This window comes from Marmota monax, unplaced genomic scaffold (genome assembly GCF_021218885.2).
Source record: "Marmota monax isolate L192 unplaced genomic scaffold, Marmota_monax_Labrador192_F-V1.1 WCK01_AAM20220418_F8-fsc00057, whole genome shotgun sequence".
Classification (NCBI taxonomy): domain Eukaryota; kingdom Metazoa; phylum Chordata; class Mammalia; order Rodentia; family Sciuridae; genus Marmota; species Marmota monax.
The window spans coordinates 2,439,035-2,455,701 of NW_026693933.1; the positions used below are offsets into that span (position 1 = coordinate 2,439,035).

The 16,667-nt window shown below is 34.4% G+C and overlaps 1 pseudogene; it reads left to right on the forward strand.

Moving 5' to 3' along the window:
- Nucleotides 1-3,586: 3,586 nt before the first annotated feature.
- LOC124106012 (RNA 3'-terminal phosphate cyclase-like protein) lies at nt 3,587-4,307 on the forward strand (annotated as a pseudogene).
- Nucleotides 4,308-16,667: the final 12,360 nt, after the last annotated feature.

Below are 16,667 nucleotides of genomic sequence, written 5' to 3' on the forward strand. Positions count from 1 at the left end.
TGATTTGTGGGCTGTGATTTATTTCAGTATGTTTATATAATATTTATGGACATATGTGATGATAATAACACCTATATTTTCATGCTATCTGCTGGGCACTGTTTGTGTTTTATCCATATTAATTCGTTGAATCTCTCCAAGATGATTATATGGTAAAAACTGAAGCACAGGGAATGCGTGTGAATCATCTACAGTCCCACACCTAGGAAATGGCAGTCCTGGGATTTGGTGTTGGCAATATGGCTCTGGAGTCTAAGCTTAAAAGCACTAAACCATCTGCCTCTCTTTTCCAATGGAAACCATGATAGTTTTCAAGGATGGATAAAGCTTCTTTCAAGAGAAACTAGCATTTTATAAAGGTAGAAAAAGAGGGTCTGAGAAAGCAACAGAGAATAGTGGCTAAGCGTTGGGACTGGGTTTGAATCCTGCTTCCTTCATATTTGCAAGTTGCATGACCCGGAACAAGTAGTGACCTCCTAAAAATTTGGTTTTCTCATCTGTGGTATGGGGGTAATAACAGCAGAGTTACTGTCAGGATTAAATGAGATGATATATATTAGGTATAATAAGCAACACATACTTAGCACAATAAAACTGTAATAAATGGTAACAATTAATTAATATCTTTTAACACACATTTCTCCCAATCTGTTCATGAATTCACCCCAATGAAATTCAAACTTTTCTGTAATTCACCCTCAGAATATGTGTTAAAAGACTGTTTTACATAGAAAACCAAGAATTTTAAAATGGCAATGATGTTTAAGGTTTTAAGGAAGAAAAATGAAAATTATTTTTAGCACCTCCAAATTTCTGACAACAAGCTGATGATATGAAACAAATAATTAAACTTAGAGAAAAGTGAGAAGCAGCCATCCAAGACAAAAGGAGCATCTAATTCCTCCTTTTTAGTTTGCTCCCCAAAATGTCCTTCAGTGTTAGGTTTCTTTTGAGCCATTTACTTCAGAGTCCCCATGTCCCGGGAGTAGTGGTTGCTTGCAGTCAGCATTATGGCTTCTAGTACCAAAGAGAGCTTTGTGACCAGAACACCCAAGTCACTGATGTTTCAAGCTGCCAAAGACTTTGTGGTTAAGAAGAATGGTAGAAAGCGTCTATAATTTAAGACCAGGTTTTTTCTTTTTTCTTTTTTCCACTGCACTGATTCAATGTGCACTATGTGTGCACATGTGTTCCAGTACAGATGGAGACTCAAATGACTATCAGACCCTTTGGTGTGAGTTCAAATTTCCTGAAGGTGTTGGAATGTCTGTAAAATATCAGATGCCCTTTTGCTTGTGCTTTTTAAAATAAATATATTTAATTCTCTGCTGATTCAACATTGAATTTTATTTAGGGAAGACTTGAGTGTCTTTGAAAAACTGTTCATAAAAAGCGTATTTGAGTTTCTGGCAGGTAGCTGATTTTAATATTAAGAAGTTGCATTTGATTTGTCTATAGCAAAACAAAAACAAAACCAAAAAAAAAAAAAACAGTTGCTGTGTTTATGTGTTTCCTCTCTGCAAAATCTAACATCTTTATTCGTGTTCCAATACTGTTAGTCATATTTTACAGAATTATTGGTGAGCCACTGTCATCACCCTAAAAATGCATTTTTCCCACTTAAGTTTTGTTTGGGTTCTTTGTTGTTGATTTTTGTTGTTGTTGTTTTTTGCGGGGAAAGGGTGAAGGAAGAGTTAGGCAATGTTATCAATCTAGATGCTTGACTAAGTATTTTGACAACTGCAAAATAGTTTTCTCTGACCTCTTAATTTTATACTAATCACATTCATTAAAGCAAGAAGAAAGAAACTCTCCATCCATTTTGTGCTTTAAGTAGTTAATTCTATATATAGAATGGTTTCTATCAGCTTCCTAAATATTTGGCTAATGTCTGAGGATCAAAATGCCAAGAAAATTTAAAAAGGGTGTTTGGGGCAGATAAAATCTGTAGCTGACACCTTGCATTTTCATTTTTAATTAGAGATTCAAAACACTAACCATCAGCATCAATCAACCTTGTAGGTAGGTTGGATATGCAGCTGCTTATACAAGATGCTTTGCAAATCATGTAGAGGTGTTTCTTGTTGTTGGTTTGGTCTGGTTTGCTTTGGTTTTGTCCCAATCAGTTCCCAGAATAGGAATGTTTGCTCCCTTTCCCATAGCAGAAAAATCTACCATTAGAGTCACTCCTATGGATTACAAAACAAAGATTAATTTAATTCCATAGAATGCTACTACAAAATATGTTACTGTGTCCGTCAGGACAGGCTGCACTGTGCTGTGATAGGGAATAACCTTCCAGTGACAGCAACTTAATACAATAAAGGTTTTATTGTTCTGGTTCACATCACATCTCTATCACTGCAGTGGGACTTTGGTTCACCACAGTCTCTCAGATTTTTCTCACTATCATTCTAAAAGAAAAAGGGATTCCTGAAAGACTCTTGCTATAACATGTGCTTAAACTTCCAGGGTGGCACCTATCACTTCTGCCTCAACTCCTTGGCCAGCAACAGTCACATGGTTTTCCATGAAAGGGCCAGCAAGTACAACCAGTATGTACCTGAAGTTGGGGAATCTGAAACACTTGCTAAGCACACTAACGATAACCATCAAAGGATGACTTCTGATTTTTGGAAATTTCTTGCCTCAGAAATCTTGAAGGGTGAGCAGAGGAGAAGCAGAGACAAGCCTAGCAGAATTGGAATGCTTCAAGAGATGGAAGGCAAAGCAAGAAAGTTCTGCTTAATTAGAAGCAAAGAGCAGTTAATAGACAAAAATAAAGAAGAGAGACCAATTACTATGCAACTTTGTTCACATTGGTTTTGCCTAAAACTCTGCTGTTGAAATTAGTGTGAAGCTTTTTAATGTTAATACAAAATGCTTTAAAGCCATGTAACTTAATCAACATTATTTATGAAAAGATTATTGTTCAAAATTGTTACACATTTACATTGGCCGGGTACTATAAATCATACAGCCAGGTCATTCACATTTGCTTAACATCAGATGAAAATAGTTGAATTTGAAATGTACACACACTAAGGCTTATGTATATAAGGTTATATGTATATTCAGGTAAATATATTTAAAACAACCTGTGGATTCACTAATATGGATAACTACTTACCAAAAAGATCAACTTTCCTTTCAGTACTCTAAGCAGTCGCATTCCAGTTTGTCTGTTTCATTCTTAAATGTCAATGTCTTCATAATTAATTGCTCTTTTATTTATAGCCACTCTCTCTAAACATGAAGCTACCCTTGAATGCTAGATTACTCATTGTTTCTTGTGTCTCAATAGCTAATTCCTTTTTATTTCTGGAGAGCATTCCCTTGTATTGCAGCAATCCATCTGCTGATGGACATTTGGGTTGTTTCCAGTTTGGGGCCACTACAAGTAAAAATCCTTTGTATTTAGGTACAATTCCTTGTATGGATATATAATCTCACTTCTCTTAGCTGTATACCAAGGAGTGGGATGCTCAGATCATAAGAAAACATATTTTCACTTTTTTAAGAAATAGCTAAACTGTTTTCCAAAGTTATTGTGCCATTTTACATTCCAATGAGCACGGTATGAGGAATGATCAATGACTAAGTTGACCCTTTGGTTGATGTTCTCAAGGTAACAGCTCTTCCTTTGTTGAGAGAAAGTTTGCAATTGGCGATGAATCTTTGGAGCTAAAGATTGTGTGATGAAGAATTCCTCCAGGGGAGGAGGCAAAGTGGTTTTCTCTTGTCCTGAAAGTAAGGTCCTGAAACCCATTAAGCTCATGGATCCAGGAAAAATTAAATGTATCAGAGGAATAGCATACTCCATACATTTATCACCTCAGATGGAACACTAGATTGCAGATTCTGCAAGAAGCATCTTCAACAAGTTCATGCCCAACATCTATATTTACACAGACCACAGGAAAGGAGTCACCTCTGGGATATCTCCAGGCTTTGGGTTGTCACTGGTTGCTGAGACCACCAATGGCAACTTCCTCAGTGCTGAACTAGACTCCAACCCAACCATGCCAGGATGTTACTCAAAGAAATCTACAGGGTGGATTGTAAACTAGACTAACCAAACTCTGGAACTACTGCTCATGACCCTTGGACTACAGGAAGTTTTCAAAGCCCTACTAGGACCACTCTCTCCTTACACAACAGAATTTTTGTAGCACTTTAAGAGATGTTTCCAGATTATATTTAAAATTGAAACCAAACCACATGGTGAAGAACTCAAGGATGGGGATAAAATACTGATGGCCCTGGTAGGCACTGCCTTCTCCAACCTTAGCAAGAACCTCAAGTGATGCTGTCAATTGTTTCATGTTTTCACAAATACTGATACAGTCTCTTTGATTTCAGTCATCCTAATAGGTGTATGGTAGTGTCTTACTGCAAATCTTAGTTTCTCTAATACTGATCATGTTTTTGTATAATTATTCACTATTTGTAATATTTTGTGAGGTGTCTAGTCAAGTCTGTGGTTGATTCTTTATTCTATTTGTAATTGACTTTGTTTGATATGTATGTTGTGAAGTTTCTTCTAGGTTGGAACTTGCCTTTTTACTTTCTTAACTGTGGTTTTAGAGGAGCAAGAGACTAAAAATATAGGATTATATCTTGAGTTACCTTTTCTAAAGGAAGGAACTGTCTACCCAGTTATATCACATTCCATTCCTTTGGGACTAAGATATAGGCATTCATTTTTTTTTTTAAGAAAGAGATAGAGAGAGAGAATGTTTTTAATATTTATTTTTTAGTTTTCGGCAGACACAACATCTTTGTTTGTATGTGGTGCTGAGGATCGAACTCAGGCCGCACGCATGCCAGGCGAGCGCGCTACCACTTGAGCCACATCCCCAGACCAGATATAGGCATTCTTAAGGCAAGAACAGTTGAAAACCAGAGGCACTCATAACATCCACCACCAAAATAACAATACACATCTCCTGAATGCCTAGTTTGTTGTGCCCATCAATGTGGTTGGCTTCTCTGAAAAGGAGTCACTGAGACAGAGATCTTCCAACTCCAAAGTTATACAACTTTCATCTCCACCAAATGCAGTACATTTCTGATAATGTTTCATGATTTCAAAAAGCAGTCAATGAAATAATGTATATTTCTAAACACCCACTTTAGTGAATCTGGCTCTTTTAAATACTGTAATACTGAGACATAAAATAGAACTGAGCAGGTAATGATTTTTTTAAATTAATTAATTAATTAATTTTACAGTAAAATACATTTTGACATTTTATACACAAATGAGCACAAATTCTCATCTCTTTGGCTGTATATAGTGCAGAGTCATTCCAGTGGTATAATCATACATGTATATAGGATATCTCATTCTACCATCTTTCTCATCCCCAAAACCTAACTCCTTCCCTCACCCCCCTCCACACAAACCAAAGTTTTTTCATTCTTTGCAGGTGATGATTTAAATATCCAGGATCAAATCTCCTTTTATTCATCCCAGTTTTCAGAAGTTGGTTGAGTCAAGGATAGAGTCTTCCATAAGATAACTAATACAAGTTGTTCATTTTTGCTTAATTTTTCTTAGTGGGTACCAACATATACTCTTATATTAAAGCAAACAGAGTATCAAAGTCTACTGTGAGGAAAATATACATTATTGGGGTAAAATGAAGTTTCTAGAAAATTCCATTCTTATGATGGCTTATTTCGATTATATGCTCATGGCCAAGGATATTTTTCAATAACATTTGTCATTTGTTCACTCTGAAAAAATATTGTGTTTTAAGCCACTAAGACATGATGTGCTAGTCTTTAATAGTAGTTAAAATTTACACATACTTAAGGTAAACTCTGGTTACAATATAATCACTTAAACATTTCAAACTAGTGGGCTAAAATAAAATAATTTCCAAAATTCAAACCAAAAGAAGCTAGGAAACATATATATACATATATATGTATATATATACACATACATACATACATATGTATACACACACACACATCCACACAGCTATATGTGTATACCTATATATGGAAAATATCACAAGCAAAGAGGGAAATATAGATTCAAACAAAAACATGTAATTAATATCAGTAAAAACTAATCCAGTAAAATTTAATGGAATTAAATTCCCTGTAAAAGGCAAACATTTCTCTGACTGAATTTATCAACAATGGCTGCTGGGAGCCATTAGCCAAGTAGGTATGACAATTTCCTTGCCAGCGTATCCCATGTTGCTTAGTGGAAGGACTCGTGGAAATAGGACATTTTGCAGTGACACTGCAGTTAGGTGACCTTGCTCAAGGACCAGGGCAGATCCGGGATTAGGGTGTTCCCGGTTTAGGATAATGGGGTTTAGGGCGTTCCAGGTTTAAGATTATTCCTGCTGGGAATAGGGCGTATCCTGCTGCCTGAGTTCCCCTTGAGTTCTCAAGGGATTCAGACAGTATTTTTTGGGAGATAGAAGCCCAGTAGGAGTGGATTTGGGCAGAGAACGTGGATTTCCCCAGAACGTGATTGTAGACGGCTGGTGTGAGTTCAGGAATAAAGAGTTGCTGTTTGAATCTACAAGCTGTGTGGTGGCTCGTGATTTTGTGCCCAGCCAGACTGCGGCATTTGTGCCCAGCCAGACTGCGGCAAATGGCAACAACTCCATGCTTGTCCAAGATGTGTAAAAATAGTTAAAAGTAAAAATTAAATAGTTAAAAATAAAGAACAAAAGTAAGAAAAGCGGAAAACAAGTCAAAAGATTTGAAAAAACTACTCTAATGATATTGATATCAAAGTGTATTCTAAGGCGCAGACATTAGTAGAGATTTAAAAAAACTTCATAGTGATCAGAATGATATAACATAATAAATAATCATATGCTTTCACAGAAATACAAGGAAAAATAGAAAAACAAATATGGAATATTTTATAAATTTTGAGCACCACCACAACAATACACATTTCCTGGGCTGCAAAGCAATAATCGACAATAATATAAAACCCAATGTGAAAAAAATCTAGAAAAATATGAAAACAGTAAATTATTCCAGCCAGGAGGAGATTATTCCAGTAATGCTAGGTTGGCTCAATTAACATTAATGGGATAAAGAAAAAAATTATATTATTTTGATTTTACACGCATAAAAAGAAATTATTGAACACATATGAGCTTTCATTATTTATTTTTAAGAATCTTTATATGGGGTTGACAGGAGTAAACATCAAGGATGAATAAACAACATGAATCAGCAAAAGGACTTGTTTTGGACTTGTTTTGGACTTTGCAGTGACTAAGTGACTTTTTAGTTGTAAACATGTTTTTGGTTATAGGATGACTAGATAGTATGCCCATGTTAGATAAGTTGATGATGTAACTAGGTAGTGTGCTTATGTTAGATAAGTTAGACATAAACAAGTTTGTTGTAAACATATAGAGTATATAAGCGCGAGGGAAACTCCATGTATTTGCTCACAATCAACTCTCATCGCCTGAGAGTAAGATCGTGCAGTGTGAGCCAGCCACCTCGTGTATTGCTTTGTGTGGTGTGCGAATAAACCAGCATTTCAAAAGGCAATCGAGTTCGTGCTTGGTGTTCGCGTACGTCGCGGTCCGGGGTCCAGTGCAGATATCCGGAAGGGAACTCCTGGTAACCAGACAAGGCTGAGAAGCTGCTCGTGACAGGGGTAGAGAGAGAAGAAGGGAGGGGAGGGGAGGGGAGGGGGGATAGTAGAGGATAGGAAAGGCAGCAGAATACCACAGACACTAGTATGGCAATATGTAAATCAGTGGATGTGTAACCGATGTGATTCTGCAATCTGTATACGGGGTAAAAATGGGAGTTCATAACCCACTTGAATCAAAGTGTGAAATATGATATGTCAAGAACTATGTAATGTTTTGAACAACCAACAATAAAAATTAAGAAAAAAGAATCTTTATAAAACTTTCTTAAAAATTTCATTCTGTAGTAAAGTATCTACAAAATCCACAACAAAATACAAAATTATAAAATACTAAAAGCTTCCCCTTGATATCCCATTATCAGCACTGATTTTGAATATTTCACTGGATACCCAAACAATTATAGTAAAACAAGAAAGGAAATAAAATGTTACACTTCACAGTCAGAAAATCAAAAATAATCTACATCTAATTATTAGTTAAGAAAATGAGTAAAGCAATGTTGTTGGATACAAGGTTAGCCAGGGTTCTCCAGAGAATCCTGAGAGTGAGAGATTAATGAAATGACTGGTACCGATTGTAGGGATCAGCAAGATTGAAATCTGCAAGATGAGCCAGCAGGCTGAAAATTCAAGTGAGAGTTGACACTGCAAGCCCTTAGACAAAGAGCTCAGGCAGGATTTCTGTATTACAATCTTGAGGCAGAACAGCTTCTTCCAGAAACCTATCTTTGCTCTTGAGACTCAGGATTGGATATGGTTGGATACAGCCTTCCCATGTTATGGAAGTAATTTGCTTTATTCAATTTCTAATGATTGATCAGAGAATTGCTCTTAATAAAGAGCTTTACAACATCATGACTGGTGTTTCACAAACAGTTGGGAACTACAGCCTAGCCAAGTTGACAAATAAAATTAAACATCACAGTCCACCCCTTGTCAATGTAGAATCCACATACATCTCCTTATAAAATATTTAATTTATAAAGGCAATAAGGAAGTCATACTTTCTCCTAATAAGAAACAACTATCTTGCATACAACTGAAAGTACACTAATACTTTCACCAGAGGAGGACGCAAAGTTCATGAGTTATGATCACTCTTCATTATCCTGTCACTTATATACTGAGATGTAAAGTTAACAGAACTTATAAACTATGATATGAAGTAAATGCATTTCATGTTATATAATAAGGGAAATTAGAGAAAATAAAAAATACTATACACATGCAAAAATATTCAGGACAAAATAGGGAATAAATATAACAATTACAATGCTCATTTTTGTAACTAGTCACATGGTCATATCTATATTTATAACTACTTTGCACTTTATCTTTTTGCACTAAAAATCACCTTAGCTGGTCATAATTTCTTTACATGGTGCAGTGACCCAAACTTTTTTTCCTGAAGAGTATAGGCCTTCAGTTGTTCTGCCTGAATTATTGTGTTTTTCCATTGACTTTAATCAAAGGGCATGCTAGTACTAAGAGATGCCCTAAGGGGTCTCCTGTGTTTCAGACATATTCTTCCTTACCTATAATAGCAGTCCAATTGCTTCTCAGGATCAATCACCATAACCCGAATAGAATTTTATTTGCTTATTGATTCAGAGGGACCAGGAGCCCAAAGTCACCAGGTGGCAGTCTTAATGTCCAGTTCAATGGAATCATGTATATCTCCTGGTATAAGCTTAATTCTCTTGGGATGTAATCTATAGACCAACAGAATATAAGGTCATGGGGACAGGAAGGAAGATTTTGCACGTGAATCACTAAAGATAACAGCTAGTGGTACCAGTTCCATTTCTACACTCTGTATTCCTTAGATTCATGAATCCTCCCTATGATTAAAAGAGCACCATTTTGGGCACTGATTAAGAGCATAGACAGCCTCCAGGAAACCTTGCACTTGTCTTGTAAGTTTATTGTCACCTTGCTGGCACTTTTACTGAGTCTTCTAAGGCCATTCCACATGCCTCTCACCATATTAAAAAAAAAAATCATTAATTCTAAATTATCAGTCTAAATGTAAAACACTCAAGTTGTTTTTTGTTTTTGTTTTTGTTTGGTTTTGTTTGTTGGTTGGTTGGTACCAGAAATTGAACCCAAAGGCACTTAAACATTGAGCCACAAACCCAGCCTTTTTATTTTTTATTTTGAGACAGGTCTCACTAAGTTACTTAGAGCCTCACTAAATTGCTGAGGCTGCCTTTGAACTTGTGATCCTCCTGCCTCAGCCTCCTGAGTCACTTGCATTACAGGAATTCACCACCATGTGAGGGTAACACTCAAATTTTAAAAGACAATATAGTGAAACATTTTTATGAACATAGTTTAGGAAAAGATTATTTAAGAGCACAATAAAAACCCTACTAAGAAAGACTAAGAAAGTGAACTTGCATTAAAAAATTAAATTGTTCATCACAGTACTATTCAGAGAATTAAAATAATAATTTAGTAAGAGAATATATGCTACTCTTAAATGAGGCAAAAAGCTACAGAAAGGAATATATAAAGAAGACCAAAAATAAGCCATTCAATAGGCAAATGACTTAAAAACAGGAACAAGATTTTTCATAATACTTTAAATAAACTACAAGAATACCAAATACCTTTCACAGTAGAATGAACAAGATGTAGTATATGCATGTAATGAAATTAAACATTAAAATAAGAAAAGTGTATCTGAATAGAACAATGAAAGTTGATTGCACGAAGTATAATATTAAATTCAACGCTTTGATCCCATTAACAAATGTTCATAAAATAATCAACATGATTATTTGATATTTAATTTAGGTTTTGTTAGGGAAGGGATGAAAAAGAGAGTTTTGGAAGAAGATATTTTAAACACCCATAATTAAGAAAGTATTTTAGAATATGAAGATGAATTAACTTTTGATCAACGGAACAAAATGGACAAGAAACATGAACAAGCATGAAATAAGAAATATGAAATTTAGGTGGCTCAAAATCATATGAAAACATGCTTAGTGTATTTCCAATCCGGGAAATGCAAATTTTAAAACAAGATCCCATTTTATGGATACCTTTCAAAGAAGCAGCTTTTATTCTTAGCATCATATGTCGGCAGGCATGTAAGGAAGGAAAACTACCAGAGATAACATCATTCATCACTTTATGCATTTCAGTGAAGTTTAACTTGCTAAAACTCTCTGGTTAGATAAAAAATACCTTGGGAAAATCTTCACATATATAGCAATGATTATAACAGCAATAAATGGAAACAACGTGTCTTTCTAATAGGAGAGGGGATAGGTACATTCTTATAATGGAATAAGTTCACAATTCTTATAATGGAATACGTTCACAGTTTTAAAATATAAGTGTATATGTATGTGTTCTTAGCTCATTCTTTAATATCTGTTTTTCTCTTACTATTTTATACATATTCTAGCTGGATGCGGTGGCACATGCCTGCAATTCCAACACCTTGGGAGGCTGAGACAGGAGAATTGCAAGTTCAAAGCCAGCCTCAGCAACTGCAAGGCACAAGGCACTAAGCAACTCAGTGAGACCCGTTCTCTAAATAAAATACAAAGCTCAGTGGTCGAGTACCCCTGATTTCAATCCCTGATACTAAAAATAAAACTATTTTTACATATTCTATTATATATGTACATATTTTTATATATTTATTTTAGTTAGGTATATATGACAGCAAAATGCATTTTGATTTATTGTACACGATTGCAGCACAATTTTTCATTTCTCTGGTTGTCCATGATGTAGTGTCACACCATATATGTAGTCATATATGTACCTAGGGTAATGATATTCATCTCATTCCACCATGTTTCCTGCCTCCCTGCCCCCTCCGCTGCCTTCCCTCCATTTTCCCATGCCCACACCCCATTATAGATCAGCAACCACTTACCAGAGAGAACATTCAACATTTGATTTTTGGGGATTGGCTTACTTCACTTAGCATGATATTCCCCAACTCCATCCATTCATTTACAAATGCCATAATTTTATTCTCTTTTATTGCTGAGTAATATTCCATTGTGTATATATACCATGTTTTCTTTATCCATTAATCTGTAGAAGGGTACCTATGTGGATTCCATAGCTTAGCTATTGTGAATTGAGCTGTTATAAACATTCATTTGCCTGTGTCCCTGTAGTATGCTGATTTTAAGTCCTTTGGGTATAGACCAAGGAGTGGGATACCTAGGTCAAATGATAGTTCCATTCCAATTTTTCTAAGGAATCTCCATACTGATTTCCAGATTGGTTGCACCAATTTGCAGTCCCACTAGCAATTTATGAATGCGCCTTTTCCCCCACATTCTCACCAACACTTATTGTTGTTTGTATTCTTGATAACTGACATACTGACTGGCATGAGATGAAATCTTAGCATAGTTTTCATTTGCATTTCTCTAATTACTAGAGATGTTGAAAATTTTTTCATATATTTGTTGATCAATTGTACATGTACATATGTCTGTGTGTATATAAATATATACATGTACGTGTATATACATTTATATATATGTACATGTATATTCATATGTACTTTCCTACAAATATAGACATACATACATAACTATATAAAGTGTGTGTATATATATGTATTGTATCAGGGTATCTTGAAAATAGTAAGAGGTAAAACACAAATGAAGAAATATGAATAGTCAACAAATATATGAAAAAAATATTCAACATTTCTAGTAATTAGAGAAATGCTAATCAAAACTACTCTAAGATTTCATTTCACACTAGTCAGAATGGCAATTATAAAAAATATAAGTAATAATAAATGTTGGTGAGGATGTAGGTGAAAAATGTTCATATAAATTGCTGGTGAGTGAAGAATGTTCACATAAATTGCAATTTGGTGCAATTAGTATAGAAAGCAGTATAGAGATTTCTTAGAACATTTAGAATGGAACCACCATTTGACCCAATTATCCCACTTCTTGGTATACACCCAAAGAACATAAAATCAGCATACTACAGAGATGCAGTCACATCAATGTTTATAGCAGCTCAATTCACAATAGCTAAGCTATGAACCCACCTAGGTGCCCTTCAACAATGGATGGATAAAGAAAACATGGTGTACATACACAATGAAATATCACTCAGCCATAAAGAATGAAATTATGGCATATGCTAGCAAATGGATGGAACTGGAGACTATCATGCTAAGTGAAACAAGCCAATGCCAAAATACTAAAGGCCGAATGTTGAAACTAACCCACAATAAGGTGTGGAGAGGAAGAATAAAAGTTCAGTAGATTAGACAAAAGGGAATGAAGGGAAGGGAAGGAGATGGGAATAGGAAAGACAGTAGAATGAATTGGTCATAATTTTCCTATGTTCATATATGAATATATGAACAGTGAAACTCCACATCAAATACAACCAGAAGAATGGGATCCTAATTGGAATAAGTTATACTCCATGTATGTATTATAATTCAAAATACAATGTACTATCACTTATATCTAAAAAGAACAAATAAAAAATGAGTTATAAATATTCTAATATATTTCTGTATTATATTTTCAACATATATACACATAAGATACATATGTCTACATACACAATGTTTATAGATGTATATGATATATGTAATGTATGTGCATATGTGTATATATAAATTCACACACACACACTCACATACTATTAGGAGATTTCAAAAAAATGTAAAATAAAGAATAAGTTATGAATTATTGTACTAATTCAAAACATACTGAAGCATATAATATAGTACTAAATATTATTTACATATACATAAATAAATAATAATATTCTTATTCTAAATAATAAAGTAATAAACCTGGAAAGAAAAGATAAAAAAAAATGTAAGGATGGATGTTTAATGTGATTGGAGAGAAGTATAAAGGGGTCTTCAAATTTAAACTTCTCCTTTCTTAAAAAGAAAAATAAATTCATTGTAAATATGACAAAACACCACATTTGTCAAATTAGGCCCAAAATTCAATGTTATGGACAGAATTGTGTCCCCCTAAAATTTGCAGTGATTATTGTATTAGTCTGAATATAATCCTTAAATTTTAAAAAATTCCTTCTTTTCTTTAATTCATTGCCATAAATAGCAACATCATGTTGACCAAAGAGTACACCTAAACAGAATATTACCATTTTAAAAAGGAAATAAAGGTATTATTCAAAATTAAGTCACTATATGACTATTGATATTATCAAATCCTTTCAAACAGAACTAGAAGAGTATCTCTATTATCTAGCCCAGAGCCTGTCATTTATCAGTGCTTGAGGTTTGTTATATAAAATGAGTACATAAATTAAACAGAAATTATAAAGTTACCTGGGGAAGAAACTCCACAAACCAACATTCTTCTGAAATCCCATAATAAAGACACAAATCTACAACAACAATAACATTTCTTTTCATGTGTTTATTGTCTAGAAATATGTTTTCCAACTTCTAATGCTGCTCTGAGTACCTACAGACCTCTTGGTCTAATAATCTCTTAATTTCCTCTTTATACAAATTATTAATTCCTCTCTATCCATAATTAAGCTCATCTTTTGCTCTATTTATGGTCTCCCTTCTAGGAGAGATAATCTTCCTTTTCTAGACCAAATCTCTGATCTTTCTGTACTAAACAAAGGCATATGACAGCTTTCTTCCTTGCCTCTTCTGAGCTGATATTACTCAAATGGAGATCACTCCTATTTTCTAGCAGTCCCAAGAGAAGTACTTCAGCTTCTTCAGGAAAAAAAAAAATGATTGCTATTGGCTTATGATCCTCCATTTTTAATTGATATATTAATAAACTACCATTGTTGGGAACTACATGTAGATTATGGGTCTAAATAGAATTTCTAGAAATAAAGATTTCAGGAAAAATGTGAAAAGGAAAGTGTGCCTCCAAGAAAAAAAAAATGTATAATCCCTTTAACTTTTTTAAACATCATATATGTTCCTACTTCCCCTAACTTTCCAAGCGTGTTAATTCAAATTGGTCTCCTAAGTATTCCCTCCTGTTGGTAGCATTTGGCTATATAATAAAATGAGCAGCTGCCTCTGAGCATTTGCTAATGCTTCCTTCCTCCAGAGGAGATTAGTACAAATTTAAGTTAGTACAAATTTAAGTGTTAAGCCCCACCTGAGGCATGATGGCCTCTGTTGGGTTTTGGCAAGTTCAGATAATTGCTACAAAAATAATTTGCTCTTATTTGTATAATATAGAGCTCTAGTAACAGTATTTGAGCTGTATTATTAACCTACTTTACAATAAATGTTGTTTATTTATGGCCTTGGACATGTGTTATCTATTAAGTAACATCTCCAAGAATGAGAGCTACTTACTTATTAAGTGGAAACTGAAATGTCAAAAATAATTTGGCAGAATGTAAAAGTATAAATATGGCAAATGTTGACAGTCTTTCTGAAATTATCAAAAATGCAGATTACTTAGGCATTAATAAAAAGAAATAATAATAGTATTTCTGGGACCACTTATGGAAAGATTTTAACATCACTTCACATAGCATGACATATGCAAAATTTCCCAGTGCAGTTAAAATTTCAATTATGGCACAATACAAGTTTTATAGACATTTAGGAGTATTGAAAAAATTAAAATAGGTAGCGAATGATTTATAAAGCGTGGACATTGATTCCCTGAGACCTTCTAAATTTATGATGAATTAACATATATATATGAAGAAAATTAGCACTTTTATGGATGTTTTGTTTTTAATTTTTAACACTATGACTCCTTCATCTTTAAAAATGATTTGAGATATAGTCTAACTTTAGGGACCATAATGCAAAACATGTTAATTATTTTTTTATGTAAATCATCAGAAATCATTGGGTGGAGGAAAGTCTCAAATACATTGGTCTGAGGTTAAAAGTGGTATTTCACTGCTCAGAAAGAGAATTGTTGTGTGATATCACATGCAATACAAGACACATTCAACTATTTGCCTCTAATTCCATACCACTAAGAACTTGAGCAAGAATTTCCTACAGGAAATTGTTCTGCATAGTTCAATCATATCACTCATAGTGTGGGGGAATGATGGAAACTAGCAACATCAAAATAGCATTGGAAACACTACTAAGTAATAAATACTTGTGAAGATACGCACCACTTGGTCCTCAGTGTGGCAGAGTATTGTAATACTAATTCTAGGACTGAAAGTAATCTGAAGAAGTCTACCATATCAAGCTATATATAGGTGGAAGAAAGAATTTAAAAAGAAAAAGAAAAAAAAAACACAACTTTGGATCTTTAATTCTCCAGCTTGCCGGTTTCCATTGATAAATCATAATATATTGAATTTCTTTTATTTAATCAGACTAATTTTAAATTTGAGTTTCCACCACACAAGGCTTGTAGAAGATTCAACCCGAATTATTCTTGAGACTGCCTGAGAGTGCTACCAAGGTGTTAAGATGTGAGATGTCTGTGGTCACATGTTGATAGTTGACACTGGTAGACAGAAAGTCCTGATGTCTCACTGTTTGTGGAAACCCTGATGCTCTTTCTTTGCAGGTATCTTTGAAAAAGATGGGTATCTGGGAGTTCACTTCACAGCAAGTTCCAGAGGCTTATGTGACCTGTGGATTTCTGTCAATCACAGAGGTCACAGGAAAACCCCACATTTTTTAGCTTCCCAAAGGTATTGCTCTCTTTCCTACCCCATAGAATCCCAAACTTAGGCTGTTGCTGAGTTTGAAAATGATCTACATTGTACAGCTTCTGTTTCTGCCCTACAAAACCTCCTAAGGACAAGAGTGTCAAAGATTGCCAACTGCTTAGAATGAAGGGCTGGGGAAACAAGGAAACAAAATATTGCCACAAAAATCAGTAAAACTGATTAAAAGCTATGAGTAGAGTTTAATTTTAATGCTACCTGATCTAAAATGTATAAGATATTTTGTTTTGTCTTGTCCTTTCAAAGTAGCTCATTCTAAGAAGTCATGAAACAGGATAGGATTTTTTTTCTCTGCTCACTTTTGACCAGTTTCCCTTGAACT